This window comes from Lichenostomus cassidix, chromosome 3 (genome assembly GCF_008360975.1).
Source record: "Lichenostomus cassidix isolate B80296 chromosome 3, HeHo_3.0, whole genome shotgun sequence".
NCBI classification, from domain to species: domain Eukaryota; kingdom Metazoa; phylum Chordata; class Aves; order Passeriformes; family Meliphagidae; genus Lichenostomus; species Lichenostomus cassidix.
Genome location: NC_139483.1, coordinates 7390510 through 7415413, shown reverse-complemented (window position 1 = coordinate 7415413; position 24904 = coordinate 7390510). Strand labels below are relative to the sequence as shown.

The 24904-nt window shown below is 40.1% G+C and overlaps 1 long non-coding RNA gene across 1 annotated transcript in view; it reads right to left on the bottom strand.

The window, feature by feature from the left end:
* Window positions 1-973: 973 nt before the first annotated feature.
* Window positions 974-24904, bottom strand: part of LOC146438963 (uncharacterized) — a 35151-nt gene continuing 11220 nt past the window's right edge. The window contains exons 3-6 of the long non-coding RNA XR_014850600.1: window positions 22307-22416; window positions 20519-20601; window positions 18782-18850; window positions 974-1093 (exon numbers count right to left, since the gene is read on the bottom strand). This is a non-coding gene — a long non-coding RNA (uncharacterized LOC146438963). The remainder of the gene's footprint in view (window positions 1094-18781; window positions 18851-20518; window positions 20602-22306; window positions 22417-24904) is intronic.

The window sequence follows — 24904 nt, the reverse complement described above, 5'->3', positions numbered from 1 at the left end:
ATAGCTCCTCTAAAACTGGGATAAAAAATCAGAAATTGATCTGTGCACAGGCACAATTCAAAAATTAAAGCAACTCTGGACTAGTTTCAAATGTTCTAACCCAGGAATTTCTGTTACAGCTGTATCAGTGACAGCTGCAAATGTTTGGAGAAAGCAAATCACAACTTCACAAAATTGCTGTGCATGGGTACTCACTACGGAACAACCAGAAGTACATTCACGAAGTGCAGAGACAAACCTCTCCAAATAAGGACAGCAGATAATTACAAATACACATCCCCCACTGGAATAGGCACTGCAAAGGGAAGCAAGGCTCACTGTGGACAAGAAGAAACATGAAGATGAGTGAATGTGCAGACTCTGGAAAGACTAAATCACCACAAAAGGAAATTGGTCAGAGAACACAAGCAGCAAACATGGGGAGAGCATGTTTTTGTTCAAACTTTACTTAAAGTTTGGTTTCCTACAATGACCTTGGCTGTTGGCTTGTTTAGTTGCAGTAGCAAAACACAAACAAAACAGGAAATTCCACAGTAGTCTGAATCAAAAAGTGGACAGTAGAAAAGGAAAATGACAAAAATTTGAATGATTTTTGGCAGAAATTCAAGCGGAAAAATTGAGTTCAGCTGATGTTTTTGTGATTTCCTTTTAAAATTCTCCTTAAGAGATTTTTCTAATTGGTGTTTTATTTCAATGCTTTGTTGTGGGAATATCTTGCATTTCCATACTTAAGCACAACACTCAATATATGCTTTTTATCACTTAAAGCAGTTCCTGATAGAGTATTAGGAGTTGTTTTTCAGTATTAGGTAACTTACAACTTGAAAACCTCAGTGAACTCCATCCACATTGAACGTGTGACAGCACCTGTCAGCATGAATTAGTTTTATTTGGGGATCATGCTGATCAGAATACACCAACAAAGGCGCTAAAAAGCATCAAACCAAAACCAATCACCTCTGAATTAGGAGGTCTCTTCCCTTCAGTGACTGCTGACATTTCCTTGAGGACTGGGCAGGTGGAAGGAAGCCTCACTGGGTTGCATTTTTTGTGTGCACTAAGAGCAACTATTGACTTCAACCAGGAACAGGACCTAAAACAGGGAGCACAGAGGGATCAATGCCTGTGCAAAACCCTAATGTAACAAGCAATAAAGATGGACAGTGTCTGAGGACTGGCAAGAGAGAGAATAAGACTAAAGAAATGTCCTGTATTACTCCTTGGTATGTAACTTCTTCAAGTACAACCCTGAAGAAAATCATCAACATGTCTTTTATACATGTATTAACACTGTTATCATATATAACATGTCAAAAATTGTTGTTGCATATGAGTTTCACAAGAAATAAGTTTCATAACTATTATTTTTTAAGCTTCCATGATGAGCAGCCATGCAGCAGTGACACCAGCACTGGGGAATTTGGCTTTTTTTATTCTCCCAACAAGAGAAAAAAATGTTTCTCTGTATGTAAAATAAAAGCTGATAGATATATCTAAAATATAGCAGAACAACAAAATCTTATCTGCAGCTAAAGTATGAGATGAAGTTAAACAGGGGGAGGAAAAAAGTAGAAGAAATCTAAATCTTCCCGTTTGAACAGGCACTTGTGTCCCTGTGTTTCACCTGCCAGCTCCAGCTGTGCACAGCAACTCCACACTCTCTGCTCACAGGCTGCTGTTATTGTCTTGGGGGACTTTTGTTTAGTCTGTGGTACATGGCTGCATTTTAAAATAATAATAAAAGAGAACTCTGCATTATCAGAACTCATGCCAAGCAACTATAAAGAATTTTGATGGCTCTTTCATTTCACACGAGGCTTTAATCTGCAACAATTACCTTCTTCCAGCATGTGTGTTTTCCCTCTTTGTGACTGACAGGGAATACAAAAGCCAGGATAAGTGATATTGGCTACAAGCCACTTGGATATGACCTTTGCATTGAAATGTTTAAAGCATTGGCTGCTCCTGAGGTTTAATCCTCAGTTCCTCACTTGGGCAAAATGCTTATAGATCTGGAATTTTTTCTACAATGGATTAATTGAGCCATTTATTTCTGCTCCCTTGCTTTCCCAGACAGTCTGATCACGTGTAGCTGACTGGAGCACACACCTTATGAGATCAACAAAACAGAAGGAGAGTTGCAGTTATGTCTATATTTCTTTCATGTCACAACCTATGAATACCAGGTAGGATGCAAAATATCTGGAAGAGAGTTAACACGCTTCAAATAATGCAGGATTCTTTGCAAAAATATTCTTCCAATAAAATAAGCCCTTGTGTTTGTGTCCACCACTGGACTCACTGCTAAAATTATTATTTTAAAAAGATGTCACCGAGGTTATTGTGTTCTTATAGTAACTTCTCATGGGTTTAGATTCTTACTGCTTTGAATAAATAAATTAGCATAAAAGGAAAAGATTTGTTACTGAGACAACTCAGTGCCCATTACCACAAAGCAAATATTCAAGAATCACTTCTAAATGACCACTAGGTGCCATTTTCAGTTTATGGCTGATTTGTGATTTTTTTTTTTAAACCTCTCATCCAAATGATCCTAGATATCCTTGGCTTCTGAGGATGCTGGAAACCACAGAATTATTTGGAATCCAAGACTGCAAACAAAGCTCTTGGATTCCAGGTGGCTGCAGATATAAGCAATGTCACAGCAAAACTAAAGTTGATGGGTTTGTACATTAATAATAAATCTCCCTAAAGAACTCAGGGAAACCCCAACCCATTGAAAATCAGCTCTGTGGGGAAAAAAAAAAGTGAAAATGATCTGTCAGAAAATAATTTAATCTCTGCCTGTCTCTGACTGAACTCAAAGCTGTTGTTGGAGCAGACAGGGTGTTTTGGAGCAGTCCTTCATCCCAGGATACGAACAGGATCTGTTGTGTTTGCAGGGGAAAGGGATCTTTTCCAAAAGGCTGCAGTGACTGACACTGCTGCTGCAAGCAAAGAAGGTGAATGTTGAGTGTTTGCAAGATGTGTTCAGCCACTAAGGCAATTCTGCAAAGGAACACATCTTCAGACAACAGCAAAATAACTTCTTTTGCTGACCAGCTACAGTTACAACAGCTTCATAGATTTCACTATTTAAAGATCAAAATATATAGCAGAATATATTTGGGATATTATTCTTCTAATAAAAAAATTTTGTAACTTAAATGGATGCCGGCTCTTGCAGAGGGACACTTCCCCAGCAATGGCCAGAGGATGGTGTGGCATAAAAAAGCCAGGGGATCAGATTGGTGTAAGATTAAATTCTTCAGTACTAGAAACAAGTGGTGTTCCAGCTGGATCAGCCACCAGCAGAATCATTGTCAAAGCTGATTAATGTCCCTCGAGTAAGTTCCACGATGAGGTTAAAAGGGACTGTTCACAGCTACCTCAGAGCTGCTGCTGTTTGTCCTCCTAACGACTCTGGATGCAAAACCTTCCCTGTAACACCATAGCAGCTCTTTAACGAGGCTCTCACAGCTTTTCTGCAAAGCTTAAACAGCACAAACATTTAAGAGATTTCTGAGCGCCCAGAGGTGGCTTTCACATCCAAAACACTCAGTGTCAAATCGCCCAACTTTACAACAGCTGTTCCAACCTTAAAGTTTCATTCTCATTCAAACCTATGTGAACTCCTAAACCCACTGAAGGTGACAGCTCTGCACAAAGGCTTTGCTTAATTAAGCTTAAATTAAGCCTTAAAACTCAGACCCTTTACAGTATTTCAGATGGACGGGCTGCCAGTCTGTACAGATATCTGTCCCAAGAGGCCTCCAACACTGCAAGGTCTTTACAAACAGCTCGTAGGACTGGAGCTTTATAGTGTGGCCAACAGGTATTTAGGAAGTTTGACATGTAACAAAACGTTAGCGGGCTAATTGTTGAGCTATTACTTATTCAAACCTGATTTCTGGAATTTCTCAAAAACTTCTGATGTTTTCCTGTGGTCACTATGGGAGAAGCAGAACAACTATCCAAGAGCCCCTCCAGCAAAACACCATGAAGTCTTCATTGCCTTTAGCCAACCATTCCTGCCTGCACCTTTCAGCTGTGCTGACATAACCAGAGAAGAGAATTGGTGTCTATTGACCATAAAAATCACACCCTCAAATTAAGGATAGTGCTTACCGGGTCATTTTGTAAGTAATTCTCAGCCTCATCTTCTAAACAACCCTGTGATCTACTGCCAAATTTATTCTACTGTTGACTTAAAAAGAGAGTTGGAGGCTGAAAGCCCTTAATGACTTATTTTTAGAGCACACTTTTGTACAGATGCATTATTGTTTATAAGTGTTGTCGGTATAAAAGGACAAATAACAAATGCCAGATACATGTTTTGGAAAAAACAAATCAAATCACCAAATTCCTGGAACTGCAGTTTTAATATAAGCTCTTAGTAATTTTAGCCTAATAATAATTAAAACCCTCACAAATTTGGTAATATTTACCAAGACTTACCATCTCTGTTCACACTAGAATTCATCAAAACTCTGTAATTAATCATCTTGATGGATGTGAATCTGGTAAATGTGCAAACTGTCAGACACACCCACGGACACCATGAGAGGAGAGTTCTGCCAGTATTTTCTTTACTTCTATAAACAATCTTTCATTTAAAGTGTTTAACTTTTTGCTAAACACTTCCAAATGTAGGATACTGAAATAATGTAGCAGCAAGCAAATCGTATATCAAAGCCTCAAGTTCCTCTTATTATCAATCATCTGTTTTGCTCACATAATAGATAACAAAATGTTACATCCTAAGAGAACTGTCAAAAATTTCAATCAAATAAACATGATCCCTACAGTGAATAAAGTTCATTCTAAACATAACTCAGTGGAAGTCTTCAGGTTCACATTTATCACAGTCAAATTTCTCTTTTTTTTTTCTGCTAATGATTTATTTTGGTTCTCAGAAACTCAAAGTGCTGTTAAATAAACGCACGGAGTATCCCTGCATGGGAGCCTAAATGAATTTGAGAGCTCTTCCGTGATCTAAAGTAGTTTTCTTGTCAGTCTTGATAAAAAGAGTAGGACTAGAGAGTGGTACTCAAATTACACCCATATTATGTAGTTCCTCCTCAGGATCCTAGAGACCAGGGAAGTAAACACTGAGCTAGTGAGCTGAAGCTGAGAACAAGTTCTAACAGCCTCACACTCTTTAGCTAAACAGGGAGAAAGTCACTTGAATTCAACTGCACTTTTCTCTCAGCAGGGAATGTTTTCTGTGGCATAGAGAAGAGACTTGGATGTGGGAAAACATTCTAAATGTTAAACACTTCTGAAAACTCTCCAAGGTGTCTTTCTGTGCCTAAGTAGGTCTCAAAATGTGACCACTGAGTGTCATTTTTTATTGGGCCTTTGGCAAAATCAAACAGGAAGAAAAAGAAAAGATTTTTTTAAAAGTGATATGAAAAGTTATTTATAATAAAGTGATAATGAAAGTTGGTTTGTTGAGGATTTTTTGGAGGAAAAAAGTATGCTCAGAACCTCAATACCTTGTAACATAAGGATCCAGCCTCCCAGTGATCCTTCAAAGATAAGCAGATATGGAACATCAGTGGAATTTCTTGTGTGAACATCTCCCACAAACTGGTGTTTAACTAATAGATACTAGAAACGGGAAATATTGAAAAGTTTAAATCCAGTTCTGGCCACATTACAGGTGCTGAAGTTGGAAATAACACACTGACTCCGAGTGTATTCTCAAGAGCACTGCCCTGTATATAATGATCACAAATATGCAACGCTGGGTGTGACTGCTCACATTGCTTTTGTTTTGATTTGTCCTTGACTGCTCAGGGAAAAACCACTCCGATATTCTGTGCCATTAGTCGTCTCAGAAGTGATTATCTGTTACAAGAAAACTCCAGCAGTGCAAAAACCACTACTAGTAAAGCAAGCCCGAGTGAACCTGCTGCTCCTGCTATAAAATGTGTTTATAAACTAAACATGCTCCAGTATTCAATGTGAAAAGAAATTTCTCGTCAGGTTTGCAGGCTCAGAACCACAGAGAAAGGAAAGTATGAAGCAGGTAATACAGTCATATCTATGTATAATGGGCACCTCAAGCCATCAGTACTTTTTTGCCTCCACTGAACTTTACTCTCTTGCATCCTTTTCCCTGATGTCTGACAAGAACTAAAATAAAGGACTTAGAGTTGATAGGCACACGAATTCCCTCATTCTCCCACCATGGACTTGTGCACAAATGAAGAGCTAACAACAAATACCATCTATTTGGTCAAAAATAACAGCACTTGAGGACTGTGAGTTAAGATTCGTAGGAACCAATGTGGTAGTTGGTGACATCTGAAAATACTTTTTTCTTACCCTGGCTGAGATGCAAGCAATTGTGTCAGAACTGTGCTGCAGCCCCAGTCAAGCAAAAGAGCCAAACAAAGGAATTGCAGGATAATGGGAACAAGCAGCAACATTTACAGCTGGGTGGCACAACCTTAGAACAGATTATTTACCAGGGCAGGAAGATCCAAGGGTTCTGGGTGTAGCTCCATTCCACAAGAAATACATGGAATCACCCAATTGCCTCAAAACCCACTTTACATACCAGGTCACATTACTTTGATGTTTAAGCTCCAGACAAGCCCTTAACCTACTTTGAGAGTGCCCAGTGGAGCACATGCTCCAGTTCTACAGGGAGGAGAAGAGAGAAAAATCACAAGTCTGGTTTACCTGAGGGAATGGATGAGGGAATGGAGGAAGCACAAGGGAAGAGGGGAAAATAAGGCCCAATATCCTATGTGCTCCAAGAGCATTCCTGTAAGCACAGCTCCAGCCACATGTCTTCCTTACTGCTGCAGAAAAGTTGCTTCTCTAAATGTCTTCTGAAGCAGAAGAGGAACCAGAAGATCCTCAGGACTCTGGATTCCTCTCCATTTCCCGGCCCTATCCCAATGCCAGCTCTAGCAGCTGCTTTCTGAGCAGGGAATGCAACATTTTTACCCCCTCACTCAGCAAAACCCAACCTTCTCACAGGATTTGGAGCCCTGAGGCCTAAAGGGAAGATGCTCAAAATGTTACTGTTCTCTCCTTCTTTCTGTGTTGAGCAACAGGTCCCAACCTTCCAGTCATTTTCCCTGAAGGGTGAATTCAGCAGCATGTAAACTTTTTTTTTAAGGTTTAACACTTTCAGACTCCTTGTCAAATGCAAGCATATTTCAACTTGGTCAGAACTTTCCACAGCAAATTTGACAAGATGTTTGCCTCATGCTAAAATCCAAGAAGTCCTTTTTAAAAATATTATTATTATTCTTTCCAGTAGTATCCACAACAAGCCAGCAGTTTCCAAACACCCTGTTCTTGCCTTGAAAAGTGCCTGCAGTAAAGGCCATGGGAGAAGGCACACCCATACCACTGGCCTTGACTAGAAACACACACAATAACTTTGCCTGGATCCTGTGGAATTCTTTTCTGCTGCATGGAGCAGCACCACTATTGTATCCCCTGAGCAGAGGGATTCTCATCTCTCAAAGACGCCAAAATAAGATGGCACAGTTCTGTTGTGACTAACTTTTGCAAAGATGATAATCCTTCACAAGTTTCAGTCATCATGAGTCAGGCCCATCACCTTCAATAAGTCCAGTAAAATGTTCTTCACTCAGTTCTATTGTCCTGACAAACAAATATAAGGAGACAAAATAGCTTAATAAAAAGATGCAACAGTGTGAAGAAGTGAGTACTCACATAAACCATTTCAGGATGAAGTTAATGCGGTTTTGATCCCACCTCACTGCAAATATTTTTTATGTTTGGGTGGCAGTGGGACCTAGGCTCAAGTGCCTGTCACTTATCTAAGGCACAAACCCAAATGCTTTCTCTAAACCAGTTTAAAAATATTACTTGAAATTTGTAAAAGAAACCAATCTTTCCTTGAAAAAACCAAAGTCACAATTCAGTCACCACCCTGCCCTCTCCGATAGCACAGGTGAGTTTATGCAGTGCATTGATGCTGAGCTGCAGTCATAACTCCATCATGCATGACAATTCATAAAGAAAAAAGAAAATTTCACAAGAAATTAATTCTTGCTGTACTTTGGAAATGATGTGAAATGCTATATGTTTATCCAAAGGAAATAAAGCCTCTGAGCCTTTAGAAAAAGGTTTATTTCTAGAGAAGCATTAATAATGCTGAAACAGAGGCTCAAAAAGCTCTATGTAAATAACCATATTGAGATGCTTTCCCATTTACAAACACCTCACAAACATCTGAATCAAACATGAGGCAAGAACCTGGCATAAACCTCTCCTCTGCGGGTGATAAAATGTAAAATATTGCCTCAGTTCTAATCAGATTATCACATGAAAGGGAAAACTTTTAAAGGCAAATTACACTAATTTAATCTGTATTCCTCTTTCAGAATTATATTAGGATTTAATCCCAGGAGATGCATGACAATCCCAGAAGCTGAAGACTTCCAAATACCAAACACAAACAGTTTCATGGTAAAACAGTGAAGGTTTTTGCACCTGTTTGGATGAAAGAGCCAAACCACAACGTGACATCGTCAGAAACTGTCAGGTGATTTTAGGCCAAAAATAATCATTTGTTTCAAGGAAATTCCTTGTTTAAGAGGAAAAATGAATCATATGACTTGGGTGCCTGCTAGCACAGAGAAGACAGCTATAACTACAGAGAAAGTCACCTTGGAGTGTAATGTAATTCCCAGACCATTCAAGGCCCAGAAGAAATCCATTTACAGCTAAGAACTATATAAATATCACATGTAAGAGAATGCCAGGAGAGTAATGTGAGTAGGTGGAAAAGGAAAACGGACTATTAGGAGAAGGGAAATGAGGAAATACAGCTCAGGGATTCTTTGGTTGGATGAGAAGGAAGTTGTGAATGATGCCTGATGTGGGGCACTGTGCTCTGAGATGTTCCTCAGAGGGCCAAGGAAGAAACTGCAGCATTGCCTGGAATAAAATAAAAGTTTGTTGTTTTTTTTTTTAAAGAGGTTTTCTTGCTTTTGGTATTTCAGAATTCCAAACAGAAACCGGATCTAATAGAAGGTCTGGTAAATTTAGTCTTAAATAAGAGACTCAGCAACAAAAATTATAAATGTCTAAATGAGACCAGCAACTTTTCTTCAGTAACTAGATATTTAGCTGGATAATCCCTGAGGATTCCTCCAATCCCAGATAAATTCTTGCCTGGCCCAAATCAGAGCACCCTTCAAGCCTTGTTTGTACCCTTCTGAGAGGCACTCAAGGGCCACTGCAGCTGCTGGAGGTCCCAGGGACCTTCACCAGTGTTCTGTTCCAAGCATGCCTTGTCTAGCCCTTGAAAAATAGGGGCAAACAAGAGCAGGGAAGAGAAGAAAACACAAGATATTCTGAGAAAACACCACATTAACTCCTACACTGCCTCACTCTGCCCTGATTACTGAAGGTTTTGCCTCCTGCCAGAAGAGGCTGCAATGTCACTGTCAGCTGGGAGCTGGCTGTATGCAGCAATCCCCAAACCTGCAGGATGTCAAAAACATCCTCCAAAGCCAGGGGAGAGCAGGAGCTGTCACATGGAGGGGCAGCTCTTAACAGAGCTCATCTCATGAGCCACTTCTGTCTGCAGGCATTTATGATTCTTAGGTGGAGCGAACTGAAATTAAGTTTTTAAATGATCAAAAGGAATTATCAAGTTGGGGGGGGGAAATTCCTGCAATGTCTTTTCATAATGTACCAATTTTTGGACAATTCTCAGGCCTTCCAAGCATTTGCACAATAAGATTTTAACTTTGTTGCAGGAAATTCCTGTAACAAAATTCTGTATGAGGTCTTGTGAAAAGGAAGATGGTATTTATTTAAAAATCAATTTGATTACACTGATTTTAGTCAGTGAAACCCTCACTGAAATACTCACAAACACAGAATGTTCTCCATCAAAATATTCTATGTCTCCAGTTTACTTGCCCGTCTTCTTGACACCTTGTATTTAGATTAGTTCCTCCTCTTCATTTGAATGAAATCACATCTGGCACTCTAGCCATTAACAAACCTTTCCTCTTAACCCTTGTTCTACAGTTTCTTTTGGGGCCACCACAAACACTTCTTTTTCCCCATTATCATTTTAATACAGGTCCACATAATTTTAATGAGAAAAAAGTTCCCTACATGTCAAGTGTCAGAAATAATTATAGTATTAGAGCTACAAGCAATTGTAGCTGCAAACTATTAGAAATTTGGATCTATTAAAAAATCAGCAAATAAATTCCCAATGTCCTATTTGTGATGTGATCACAAAAAACACCAAACTGTTCCTTGTAAAAAAAAAAATATCTTATCTTCTAAACATTTGTGCCTTAGAACAATTCCAGACACGTGACATCATGCAAAGGAAAAAAAACATGAATAGTATCTACCAAGGCCGAGCTCTGCTTTCCCAAGTTTTCTAATTAGGCAAAACAAAAGATTTAAATTTCTTATTAGGGGAAAATAGTCTATTTTGCTCCAAGAATGCACTTCTACACATACATCATTTTATCAAAGCTACAGATACAGTGTCTAACATCTGTACGACAGAATGTTTAATTCATTTACTTGGTCCAGATCTTTGTTTTAGTGAAAAGAAGGAGAAATTAATTTTCTGTGAGGAATAAATCCCGAACAACTCCTAAATCAGGGTACACAGCAGTGGCAGTACTCTGTCCCAGTAAGGACACCTGACATGCAGATTAGTCCCAGGAGGAATGTTTTATTGATTATAGCCTGTCATATGACAGTCCCTCTGCTATTTATGTACAATTAGCATCAAGTTTCATCCCGGGCTAGTGCCACTTCGTATTTAGTTTTACTTGGATCTGACTACATACACACGAATGCATCTCCTACATTCCTTGGTGTGGGAGCTGTTTTCCCTTAAAATTGCTGGGATATATTTTCAAAAAGGGTCTAAAAATGCAGCAATTCATAATTTGTGCCTTCCATCCACTGCTTTCAAAATGCACACATCACTAATCCCCGGCTCAATAACATTTCAGGCCAGGACAGAGACATGAACTCAGCTTAAGGCTTTCTTTAGCTTTTGTCCCAAAAATGAAGTTAATAGATTACAGTGTCTTTGGTACCTGTGTTACAACCAGCTCAGGAGAAAGGCAAGCTCACTCTGCCAGAGCCACGAGTAATCTCAATGAAAAATTACATGGGTGGGTCAGGCAGCTCTCAGTTTAAATGCAGAGACCAGCTCCCCTGACCAGGAAAGCATTTTCTCCCAGGATGTCGAGTTACTCAGTGCCCAGAGCTGAAAAACACCAGCCCTGTGCTTAAAAGAGAGGTGGCAGTGAAGCCTCACAAGCAGCACTTTGGATTTCTTCAGAATCTGGAACAGATTTTATGGTGTTCTTTAAAAAAAAAAAAAAAAAAAAAAAAATTAAAAAAACCCCAAACAAAAGCCCCACAAAACAACACAAAATAATAAAATTCACCTTAGTCCCGTGTGACTCTACTTTTATTCAGCCATTTGATTTAGCCTTTGCCAGAAGGGGACACACGGTACAGTTAAACATCAAACTCCATGGTCATGTGGGGATCAAATACTACAATGAACAGCAAAGTTTCAGTTGGCACCAGCAGTTAAAAAAGAGACAGACCCCAAGCTTTGCTCCTTCCCAGACCCACAACAGGGCCATGCAGATTTAACCAGGATCCTTTTAATTACTGTCTCTTCCATATAGGCCTCATGGCAGTTTTATCAATGCAGAACATTCCTGACCTTCCTCTTTTTCCTTCACTGCCCTGCAGCCACCCCAGTGCTGAGGGTATTGAGAACACCACGGGAGACACTGTGACCCAGCAGGCCCAGGGGACAATAAATCCAATTTCAATACAGCCATGCATTGCTATGCCACCAGGGGACTAATATTTTCTATTTCAACAGGAAGCTCAGACTTTATGAATCCACTCTGAATTTCCTAGAACCATAGAATTGGCTCCAAGTACACATATACCAATTGTTTGTTTTAAACCAACCAAAGTTATGATACTCATTTAGGAGTCAAATGAAAAAAAAAAAAGTTACCAGCTCCTAAAACAGTAAAAAGATAATATAAAAAGTTGTGTTTCCATAGTGTGAGGGTCCAGTTTAAAAGATGAAGTCCTCCATCCAAACCCATATAGTTTGGTGTTCGGGGTTTGTTGGGTTTTTTTTTTTTTTTTTTACTTTGAAACAATCTGTTGCCTTAGGCAAGATTTTTTTTTCCTAGATCACTGGCTGACTAGAGGGATAAATCAAATCCAATTTTTACAGTCTCCAGCTGAGCCTGATGGTAGATCCCTTCTGCTCTCCCAAGTAGGTCAGAGAGCACTCCTAATCAGTACCATTGTGCCATTCTTATAATCTGTGGCCATTTACTGGCCAGGAAGGGATTTTTAAGTACAAGCCATAGCCAAAACATAGCACTGTGAACTGCAGTGGGTTCTGTTAGTGCTGGAGCTGACCTTCTGCAGTCTCAAGGAATGCTAAACAAACCAAGCCCTGCAAGTCACTGCCACCCTGCCAGGCTCACACTGAACAGCTCCATGGACACAGATAGTATCCAAGGCACTCTGAGAGCAGCCTGTGCTAATATTGGCTGCTGCAGCCCCATTGAGAGAGTCATGCCAGAGGTCACAAACCATCCCTGGCAGCTTGGGGGAGTCTGTTAGAACTGGAAAAGCAACACTCACTCACCTGCTGCTTATTTCTTGTCTTAAAGGCATGTAGAACTGTTCGAGCTTTAAGAAAAAGACTTTGCCTTCTCAGAGCCTGCCCAAGGTGTTCTAAAGGGCAACAAAAGATCATCCTCCTGATTTCCTTCATTAAGGGAACTACACATCCATGTCTCAGTATCACCTCTAAGTGTTGTACACAAGTCTGACATATCTTTCCTTAGTCAGTTAATATCACAGAAAATTCGTGGTGATGCTGCCAAATGCAGCCAGAATTGAGAACTGGGCTTTCAATTGGAAGACTAATTTGTCTGTGTGGCCCACAAAAAAGAAGAATATAGAGAACAAGGAGATTCCTCTCTTTGCATTTTAGCCATCTGGTTGCTGAACAAGAGTTCTCTTTCCACATGAAGTAACTGGACAGCCTGTTAGAGAACAGGATTCCCACACAGAAGGAAATTTCCTAAGGGCAAAATTCGAGCTGAACTTTTTTTGCCCTGCAGGTTTCTCAGAAAAGACAGTTCCCTGCACATACTGAGATGTCACAATGAAGTGACAAATGCCATCTTTACCTCAGTCTTCATGGAAAAGAGCATGATTAGATACTTAACTACTTAACCACGGACCTTATCACCACAATGTTTTATGGAGCAGTTCATAAGGAAGACCTAAGGCTGAGAATTTCAGAGGTAGAGCAGATTATGGATAGCACAGAGGTTTGGAGTTGGATTCCTGTCTAGAGGTTCTCCTGCTCCCATTAGCACAAAGCCGGGCAGCCATTTAAATCAGCCTGCCTGACTTCCTGTGTGAACAGCATATTAGAAGCACTAAAAGCATCAAAGCAACATTTGAAATGCTGCAGTTATTACATAAGGTTGTCATTACTGAGTCAAATAATTCTTGTTAGACTCAGTGTTAACACATGGCCTCTCCCAGTGAAGGGATGTGCAAAATAGTAGCAAGCAGATGCTAAATACTCAGTAGTTTGCAAGACACTTGTTGGGTATATTGCTAAAGCTTATCTATGCAGTTTCATTTTCCTGCCTGTCAGCTTGTTCTGACCAGCGTTGTAAATCACATCTCTAATGATACTCTAAACTCATATTCTGAATTGTCTCTGTGCAGTGTCAGAGTTTAGTCACCAGTGAGTGATGCACTTCCCAGTACTTACAACCATACAGGTTGCCCTGTATTTTAAAGCACCCTGAACTGACAACATGCTTTGTCTGATAAACTTTGCTCCAGCTCTTATCTTTTCTGATAAGAGTTTCTAGAAATGTGCAGGTATTTCAAATACTACCAAAAAATGTCTATACTTTTGGATGTCTCTAAGCAGAACAGCCAAACCACTTTCAGGTCCATGAGAGCCCTGATTACTGCTGGTTTAGGTCTCACAGGGTGCTCAAGACCAACAAGATGCTGATCACTTCCCTGTCTTATCACTGTCTTTGTAAACTGCAGAGATCCATGGCTGGGAGAAAAGATTGGGAATGTGGCTAAGCTTGTATATTTGCTATAACACTGCTTGGATCATTACAAGGTGTGCAAAGAAGAAAACCCATATTTGTCAGGACTTAATTTAACATACTTTGCAGAAAGGTCTTTGGTATTCCCTGTGGCAAAGGCTGCATTCCATGAACACTTTGAAAATGTCTCTGAAGAAACCAAAAGATGGAATAAGGATAAATAAGCATAACACTTCCTTACTACCAAGCCATCTAAATAAAAACTAACTCTCAGCCTATGCTAGCAGGTCTTTCTCCACTGGAAATTAGCTTCCAGAACTTAAGCAAAAGATGAGGGAGGCATAAACACAGCAGGAGCTGTCTGGCATCTCTGCACCCCACACAGCAGTTACAGCTCTAAGCATGTGCCATGGCTGTGGATGATGCCTCCCAGCTAAAGGAAGACAGTCAGGGAAGCAAAGGGATTTGCAGCTGGGGAACCAGAACAAAGCCCAGAGCTTGCTTCTACCAGACTCCTTCATGATGTGCTGATTAAAAGTCGCTTGGTAGTCTGACCCTTAGAGTCCCTCATTCCCTCAAAATGAGAATAACAGTGCTGTACCTCATTAATTTAGGCTACACACTTTTTATGGCAAGAAAAATAATGTCACAGTATCCCTGTCAGGACAGCACCTGTTAGAATGAGAGTTCAGACTTGAAGCACTATTGAAATATTAGCAGAACAGTCAGTTTACAGCAAGAAAAGCCCTTATGCTTTCCAAATAATCAGACCCAAAGCATGCTGCATGACCCACAGCTCCAGCTAAAATTGTAACATGCATTTCACAAGGTTTTCTTTCTGTCCTTCCTTTTCTATTGCAGATTCACACTAGTTAATGAAACCTCTTTGTGACTGCAGCACATTCATTCAGAAAGCATTGGGGAATTCTTACTTCACACTGGTTAAACAATTCACTGATTTATTTACAGAAAAGCTGTGCCAAATAGCTGGACTGTTGTCATGAACCTTCACCCAGACATTTTTTATAGCAGTTACTAGAATGTAATGTAAAATTAAATTAAATAGTATTGAATGATTTCCTACCAAAAGTATGAAGATAAATTCCATATTACATCTAGCAAATGAAATTTGGACAAACAGCTCTTTCTGGTGGATGAAAGACAGTTTTATACTGGGATTTACCATTGATTTCCACTCCATATCCCTGTGAAGCACAAATAGCTACAAGCAAATATTATTGTCCAGCTGTCTACATGTGCTCTGATATGATACACAGGGAAGGACTAATACAAGTCAATTCTTATCAAATCCCATTCTATTTTTGCCCATCACTTTTCTCATACTGAATCATGCTTGCTACCATTTTTATGCAGAATTATCATGCCTCAGACCCCGATAGTTTTCAGTGAAGAAATACTGATAAAACACAACTATTTGCAGTCTGTGGCACTATAAAAAGCAGGTTTAGATTAGGGTGATTAAAGCAAATCTCCGTTATTAAAGATACTTTGTAGATCACCCTAACTCTCCTCTCCTCAAACGAGAAGAGCACTCAGCGTTTTCCACACGGACTCTCCCGAGCAGGTATCACATTTCCCAAGGAGCTGGGCAGTTCCTGCAGGAGCAGCGATTCGATTCGCAGCCCAGCTCAGGGCTGTAACTTTCCACTGCCCAGCCGGCTCCTCGCTGTGCCCCAGGCTGGCCTGACCTTTCCCGGCGCAGCCCCTCGCTTTGGGCCGTGCTTGTGCACATTCCAAGAGCCAGGGTAAAACTGGGAGCAAAGCTGGTGAGACACAGTAAGTGAAAGAATTCCAAAAGGAGAGGAAATCAGGGAGAGGTGATTTGCTTTTACATGGGTCTGCTGCAATAAATGAGACCCTGAGCCAGTTTCCAGTGAAGTTTGTGTTGCATTTACTGTAAAGTAAGGAGAATCAGGTTCTTGGGCTGTTATTTTGTCATGAGCACAGAGCACACAGAGGACAGGCATCTTTTCAGTCAAATCTCTCACCTCATTGACACATGTGGACCTGAAACTGATTTTGCAAATTAGGGCCCTAAATACAAAGCCTCTGCTGAGAGCAGGAGCAATGTCTTACCTCCACACAGCTTTTTTATAATTACCCCTCATATTTCTTTAAACACAACCTGAGGAGGAAGGATAAACATACTTCTCCCTTTCCTGTTCTTCCTACCACCAAACTTTCTCTTTTGACATGTGAAAAATTCAGATCCTGCTCCCTTGTCCTGACAGGCCCCCAGGGACAGCAGCCAGCCCCTGCCTGGTACAGTTTATACCACGCACAGGGCTTTGCTCTCATGTCCATATCAAAAGAATCATGATGTTTGCCTTGAACATGCACTCCTTCCTCTCACCTTCCAACCTCCCAAACCTTCCTCAAAAGGGCTGGAGCTAAACTCCTTTTAGCTGCCAGATCAAGGTTATAAACTGTGGGAACAGAGAGAAGCCTGACTCCAGATTTGCTGGGCTTTCAACAGCAGCTGTCTGCTCCCTGTTGTCCTGGAACACGGAAAAGGGTGGCAGTGCCATCAGAGGCATGTGAAAGACCTGGCTATGTGAGCAGCAGCAGAAGCCATATGAGGTCAAAGGAGGAGCTTGGATCACTCCTGTGCTGATGCTAAAAGCAGGGCTGTACAGTCAGTACAGAAGGCAGCAAAAAATAAAGTGCCAGTTTCATGCTGGAGGGATGGAGGAGTTTGCTCCTAATGTGCTGAATATCAGGGAACACTCAAGGCAGAGGGAAGGGTTTGAGGCAAGGCTTGGGGAGGCTGTCCCAGGCTTGTTAGGCCCTGGAGACTCAGCCTTTGCTTCGTTTTAATGACAGTAGAAAAGTAAGACATTAAACTTTAGTGCCTTACCATGACCGGTGTTTCGCCTTCACTGTGTTCTCAGACACAAAAAATAACCCTGAGAGATTAATCCCATTTGATTTTAGCTACAGCCATGAATATTTTACTCACAGGGAACAGCATGAGACTTCCTGTAATCCAAGGCTCCACCATCCTTTCTCTCCAAGAGAGTTTGCTTAGGATGAACAACACCTGCCAAAGCCCAGAGTTGTGTCCCTGATGGAACCCTTGCATCCAGAACAACTTTCCCAGTTGTTAGTGATCCACAAGAATTAATGGACTCTGTTTCCACAAATTCATTGATTCCCATAATGCCCAGAACTACTGGTTCTGTTCTAAGGGCATATTTTCACCACTGACAGTAATTTCTACGATTAATTTTTACACCAATTTTTTATTATCCAATCATCTCTCCTCCCAAAGGAGACAGATTTTACCTTATGTATTAACCTCCTGACTAAATGATAGCAGGGATTAAGAGTCATTCCAATTGGCTCTTCATATCCCCCTGCAGTATCTCAGCTTGTCTCCATCATGATGTCCTCTGAAGACAAAACAAACTGTGTGCTGACTAATCTAGGTCAGGAATTGGTACCTGTTACTTCTGTTCTTGTCTCAGCAGGACGAAAGCCTGCTCTGTGCCATGAGTCCTTCTGCAGGTGTTTTTATGGCAATGGTGGACCTTGGGATCCTGCTGCTAGAATTAGAGAGAACCTGCCAGTTCCTGTCACAAAGAAATATTTACTACCACATTGTCTTGAAATGAATCAACTCACCTTAGTTGGGAACAAATGCATGACAACTGTGCTTTGCATGGACATGAGCCCATAAAGTCAGGGATTTGTATAAAAACCTTACAGATATATGTGCACATGGCATATGGAAGCTGTGGGACTTTCATATCCATGACTTTTATAACTGTGGGACAGTTATATCCATGACAGCAAGACCAAAAAGCAGAGGAACAGGAAATATATTTCTAGTATAGGAGCAACAAAATCATTAATGAAAAGCACTCCCTATTTGTATAAACTTGTAAAAAACCCTTATTTTAAATCACTGGAGTACAGTAGTATCTACTAAAAAATGTTTGTATAAACCTGCAAACATTAGATCATCCCCAGCCATTTTCTTCTGATTTCCAGAGATTGCAAAGTGTGTTTAGTATATTAAAGAAGGTGAAAGCTTGCTTCAAACCTAAGCAGCAGTTTCCACCTTGCCCAGCTTTTCTTCCAGCAATACAAAGTAGGTTAGATTTAAATTCCAGTCTATAATACTTCCCACTGGAGTGAATCTAACCCAAATTCACAGCCTTTATATATGACAAAGAGTGCAAGAGTAGTAACAACAGTCATTAAAAAGGGAATAAGAAGGAATAGAGAAATCAGGAGCTTCTTCTGGTCTAAACAATGAAAATGTGAGAGGTGCTAAAGTCCTATGGGAAACATATTTTCAGCCTTGCTCCTGATTGGAGCTGGGGACATGGAGCTGCAGCAGCTTTGCCCCTCTCAGGCTGTCAGACACAAATTGATATCTTTCTAACAATAATATAAAAAAAAACCTCGCAGCAAGTTCCAGCAGACTTTGAAGGGAAAATAAATAAAGAAAAATTAAGAGCTATATGCAAGAACAACAGTGTTGGAACCCAGCTGACTTCAAACAAATTACATGGACAATTACATGCTTCACTTGCATGAGTCACTGCTCTGATCATAGTAGCTGTACTGTTGCAATAATTAACTATTTCCCCCCTTGCCATGAAAATTCATGTTAACTGTGCACTTACTGCAGTTCATTTTCCCAGGCATAACAATGGGTCAGAAAAATAGCAAAGATGACTGTTTGGTGCATTTACCTGCAAGAGAAGAAAAAATTGAAATATAAAAAAGTTGAGTATTTTTATACCTTTCTATATTATTGTATTGAATCCACCTTTTCATACTTGGATAAAATCGTGCTTTTCTGAAAGCACTACTATTTTTGCTTAAATTGATATTTACGCTTTGAAGTACAATCTAAAACTAATTTACTATATTGAGTTTTGTACCTGTATTTGTAGCAGGTAACATATGTTTTAATACATGCATATGCATTTAGATAATTCCAAATTAACTAAAACAAAGACTTGGAATATCCTGCCCATCCAACTTTTCTAAGGCTATACAATTAGATCACTAACTATATGTATCAAAACCAGCACAAAAATACATTACTAGCTGCTTATACATTATTTTTAGCCAACAAACCTAAAAAGTCCTTTGCAAATGAGGTAAATACCTCCTTTATGGACAGGGTAAACTGTGTTTTACTTCAAGCAGACCCAGAGAGTCCTCACTTCTAGGCCAGGTGACTCTCCTGTGGACTACATTTCATTTGGGAATGAAATCTTGAGCGTGTAAGCAAGTGAAGTATCTGAACCCCTGAACATGATACTGGAGCACACAACCTTCAGAAAGTGTAAAGGGTTTTTTTTTCCCCCACTAAGAATTTCTTGGATTTTCTCCCTTTGCATAGAACAACCATAACTTGTGGGACACTGGAGCTATTTGTGGAGCTGCTTTTTTATGCCCTTGAGAGTTAAATAAGTAAAAACCAGCAATAAAAGAACAAATAATATTTACAGTCAGAATGTATAGCAAATGTATTAAACACACCAGTGATAACACTGATGATACTGAAACAACCAAGAATGGAATGTGACATCTGAGCCTTATAAAACTCCCAGAAAATACAATAGCCTATTATGAGGCTGCAAGATACAAAGAGGTTTCAGCTAAAAGGCCTTATGTAACCCTGCACTGAGTTAGGCTGGAGTCTCCCATCCCAGCAGCTTTATTACTCCAGGCTTAACAATGGAACAAACACCAGAGAAAATCCATAGGGGAGAATGTGTTGGGGAGGGGCTACTCAATTGTAAGTGATCAAGACATACATTTTAATTATTAATTATTACAGAAAGGGATGGCTCCCTGTAACAGGTCTAGACAAACCATGTTCACATTCACAGCACAATCTACGCCAGTTTGGACTGTTCCATTCTGTTAAAACATGACTGACCTACCTGTAAGAAAGATTCCCAGAGTCTATTCAAAAGCAGGGCTGAAGAAAAACGGTCGGGAAGGCAGGGGTGGGGAAAGGGTTAATGTGTGAGTTTGCACTTAACACAGAGAAGACATAAAATAATAAATCGTATTTTAGTTATTTACAGCGAATTTCCTTCTCTTAGCACATGGCACACTTGAGTCACTCACAGCTCAGGCTCCGAGCTGACCCGCAGCTCCCAGCGGCACCAGTAGATGGCACAAACCATTTATTTCACTGTATCCATCACCAGATTTATTGTAATGTCTCAGAGGCACGGAATCACCCATCATCTTCAAAGCAGTGCTGTGATACATCCCTCTAACACAAGAGCAGTGACTCGGTATAATCTTTAAATTAATAGTTTGTTCTAAATATATATATATATATATATAGTCCTGAACAAAAAATTCTCTTATATACATGTAGATATATTACATACCTTCACAGGTAAAAGTGACTATAGATAATGATGAGAGACACCAGAAATCAAGCAATTACAGCAGTTGCTAAAATATCCTGTGCCTTAGAAAATAAAAATCATTAATTAGACCTGGAGAAGTAATACAAATCAGGCTAAACTCACAATGAGGGAAAACCCAGCCGTTCATTTTAGAACTAGGTAAAAGTTTAAAAGAAACAGCAAATAATCAAACCTGTCAAAAACTTTAAGAAAATTTGACAAGGAAAAAAAGAGACCTAAATATTTGTCTAAGGCAAAAAAAAAAAAAGTTTATAATTGATGCTACACTCCTCTAGGAAATCCATGTGATTTCTAAAGAACAAGAAAAATGGACACTAAATTCATTCATCCTGGAACAGCTGCTTTGCTGTTACAAACACATTGGAGCACATTTCTAGTTCCTGGAAAGAGAACAAAAAGGGAATTACACTGAAATACTGGGCTGGAGAAGCAGCTCATGTTCTGTAAAGCACAACACTTGCTCTTGCACAGTTTTGACAGAATTCCTGGAATACTACAGAAAGAAGAATCAGGCTGCCTGACTCCATTTTTAAAGTTGCAAATATAACCTATAGCTACCTAATTATAGGGTTTAATGATACTTAATTTTATATTTTCAGAGAAATATTATGACATCATGTCATTTTATAGGGCAAACCACTTAGCTTAATAGCTGCTATTCACTGCAGAAGCACACATTAAAAGCTATGCAATCGTATGATAAATGATGCTCATATCTGTTGGTCAAATTACAGCTTAATAACATGAGAAAAACTGTAAACAATGCAAAGATCCGTTGTTTAATTATTTTAATAGAAAGTAATTTATCAAATAATTAGGAAAAATAAAAAAAACAGCTAGGTCTAATGGGCTGGAATCTACAAGCAACAATGTTTTTCTGCACTAAGCCAAGAACTCCTGGGCCTAAATGTTCATAATAAGAACACCTTGATTTTCCTCCATTCCAGGACAACTCCAGGCAGACAAAGCACCAGGCAGTGCTTGGCCCTCCCTCCCACCCCTCATGAGAGCCAGTGGTTGTGCAGATCAGTTCAACAGGTTGATCTGAAAGCAGACTTTGGTTTTGACAAGTTTGTTCTCTGCTGACCCAGCCCAGGCTGCTCCACACACTCAGATGTGATGCAAGGGGAGAGCAGAGAATATGGACCCAGCAGAGAGAGAATTGCTGTTCCACACCAAACCCTGCTTGTACCAGATTAGGTGTAAGGCCCAAATGATTAAAATTTGGCACAATTGAGTCTGGGACATTTGACAAGACAATGTTTGGATGGCAACAATTTTACAGATAAACCCAGAAATAACAGACATGCCCACCACTGGAAAGAAACCATATTAGCACAGCTAAATGACTTAATGAAATTTAGTGTCATGTTTCCAAAGCAGTGTTATGGCCACACCATTTTGCAGGGTAAATGCCCCACTTTTATTGCTGGTATGGACAGCTGGGGTATTTGCCTTAATTCCTGAACAGCTCAGATATCCACAAGGGTATCTATGGAAAGGGTCCCTGTCCAGGGCAGGGGGTTGGAAGCAGATGGGCTTTAAAGCCTCTTCCAACCCAAACCATTCTGTGATTCTGTCTGGGAGTGACAAGTGGAAAAAATGTCTCTTGGGATTGTTGACCACCTTTGCTGCTAGATAAGTGAGACCCTAGAGAATCTGGTGGTGGCGAATCCCAGTCATATCCTTTGTACACAAAGCTTTTTACCTCTTTGTCCCCTTCTCAGTGCACATCTTAAAACTCACCGTGGAGGAGGTACAGATTCATTGAGTGGAATTGCTCCTGCTCTGAAGGGCTGCTTTGTTGAGGAAGGTGATGATAGCAGCATTCACAGTTTTGATCATCCCACAAACGGCTGGGGAGGGAATCAGAGATAAAGTGAACAGGAAGCCAAGGCAAATATCTGTCTGTCTCCAGGACATGTGAATTTCCTCCTGACTGGAGCTCTATGCTGCCTCTCCACCTGACTCACAATTTCTCTGTAACACATTTCTGCTGAAATGAGCTGCACTGAGTACACCTGCTAGTAGGGCTGTTTATAGTAACCCACCTCCATTTGATACAAGCATATTAGAGAATGATCACAGAAAAAGCTTAGTTGGCAGTTCTGGGGAAAAGAAAAAAAGGTAGTAAGAAGGATTAGTCAGTTCTGTAACCAACATGGAGCAGTACTGATAGTACTTCATGGTGGAACCAGGCAACAGTCACCATGCCTGCCCTGGAGATAAGAGAAATGTGTTTCCAGCAAACTGTCACTGCTCCTCTCCAAAGCAGCACAAGAGTTACCCAGGGCTGAGGTTTTGCTTCTAAGCAGGCATCCTGTCAGTGCTGATTTCCTGATGGGGACAGAAAGCAGAGTACGAACTAAAACAGATAAACTGGGTATCTTAAAGAATCAAGGGAAGGGATAGCAGTGGACTTCTCTCTGATGGCTACACCAAGTGAATTATCTTTGTGTCTCATAAAGGGTATCCATATAAACACAGAAATATGGATAACCTAAAAGCATTCAGAGTATGGGAATGCCTTTGCTAGGCCTGCACTGGGATTATAAACCCAAATTTACAGGACAGACTTGGAATTTCACAGACCAGGATCCTAACACTGGTAACAGACTACTGGACTGTAAAACATCAACATCCCTAAACCCTCACTTCAAAATGCACTTTAGAATTTTGCATCAGTAGTAATCTAAGGGCAGGTTTGCAGTAAGTGAATCTCCATAAGCCAGAAGATTTTTGGTTTTTCTAACCCCACAAAGAAAAGGTTTGAACAAATCTCAGATCCCATTGTCTAGAGAAGGAACATGCTGGATCAGAAACAAGCCAACAAGACAACCTCAGCAGGAGACAGGAGGAGGATTAACAAGTGAAACTGCTATTTGACAATGAGTGTTGCTGCGATGGAAAGCACAAAGGACTGGCTGACAAAAATAATTATTAGATTCACAAGAGGTTTAGATATGAGAGGATGGAGCTGATGATTTATCTCAGCTCAACAGTAAAATACTCTTGTTATTGGCTATTTCCTTACAAACTTGGCTTAACAGCCCCCTCCAGGACCACAGTAATACCATACATTAAGATTTGGTGAAAAGTTTTCTTCCATTACAAGTCATGTAACTACTATCCTTCTAAAACTTCAATAAAATTATCTTTATTAACAAAGGAAATATGATCTACATTACAAAGGGAAGTTTGATTACAACAACAACAACAACAAAAGGTATTCTAGGTCTCCAAGAAAACTTTAGGGGTTCCTTCTCCCAACACTGGGAGACAGAAATAGGCATATTGAATTTGAAGACTGGTCAAGTTCCAAAAATTTTCCAAGGTCCTCAAAATTTCATTTTCTGAAGGCACAAGAGACACAGACTTTATTGTTGCTGAAATTAGCTTCCCTGGGTCACAGACTACTGTTCAAAGAGTGATTACAAACTAAAGGGTTTTTTTCCAGTCAAGGAAGGGAAATAAATGCCATACTTACAGCATTTTAGCAGCTCTTGCCACTGAGAATTTATTGTCTCAGAACAATGAAAATAAATGCAAAGTAACTCAGTTGATAAATGCTGGCTACAATCTCCAGAGGAAAAACAACCACCCCAAAACCAGAATAAAACCTATTTCTTTGGAGCCTTGCCAGCTTCTCCCTGAAACACACTGATTTTGGATGCCTTCCAAGGCTACCATCTCACCTGTGGTGTCAGTGGTCTTGCAGCAAACACATTTAACTTCCCAGTTTCAGGTCAAAACTATATCTTCTGCAAGCATGAGCAAGTCAGAGTCCACAGATTTCTCAACTCTCCCTTTGTGAGAATGTTGTGATACTTCTTTCCTACATTATTTTCTGACTTGGTAAATTTTTTGGGGGATGTCATCAGCCTTTGGCTCTGTGTGTGTGCACTGTGCCTTCAACTACCAGGGCCTAAAACTTGTGGTACCTTCAATCACAGTCAGAAAATTATAAATACAAATTATAGCTCAGAGGTAGGAACACTCTTTTCCTCTTGTGGGTAGCAATTGCAAAGCTACAATTAACCTCAATTAACAGGAAGGGAAAACTTTCTACAAGGAATATGCTGTTCAGGTGTTCTTAGTGAGAGCACTTGGCACTTCTTCATGTGTCTGTAACAGGGAGCTCTGCTGGGGTGAAAATTGAAGTGGCTAAAGTTTAATCTAAGTGCAAAGTAGGTTTTTTCCGCCCTGTACAAAAAGTAATTCTGCTAATAAAAGCTACCTGGAGAAGTTTGGATCCTGAGTGCATCAATGGGCCTTCATTGCCCTGAAGAGCTTCCCCATCACACTGTCTGGCCACTGACACATTTAAATTCAGGCTGAATTCCC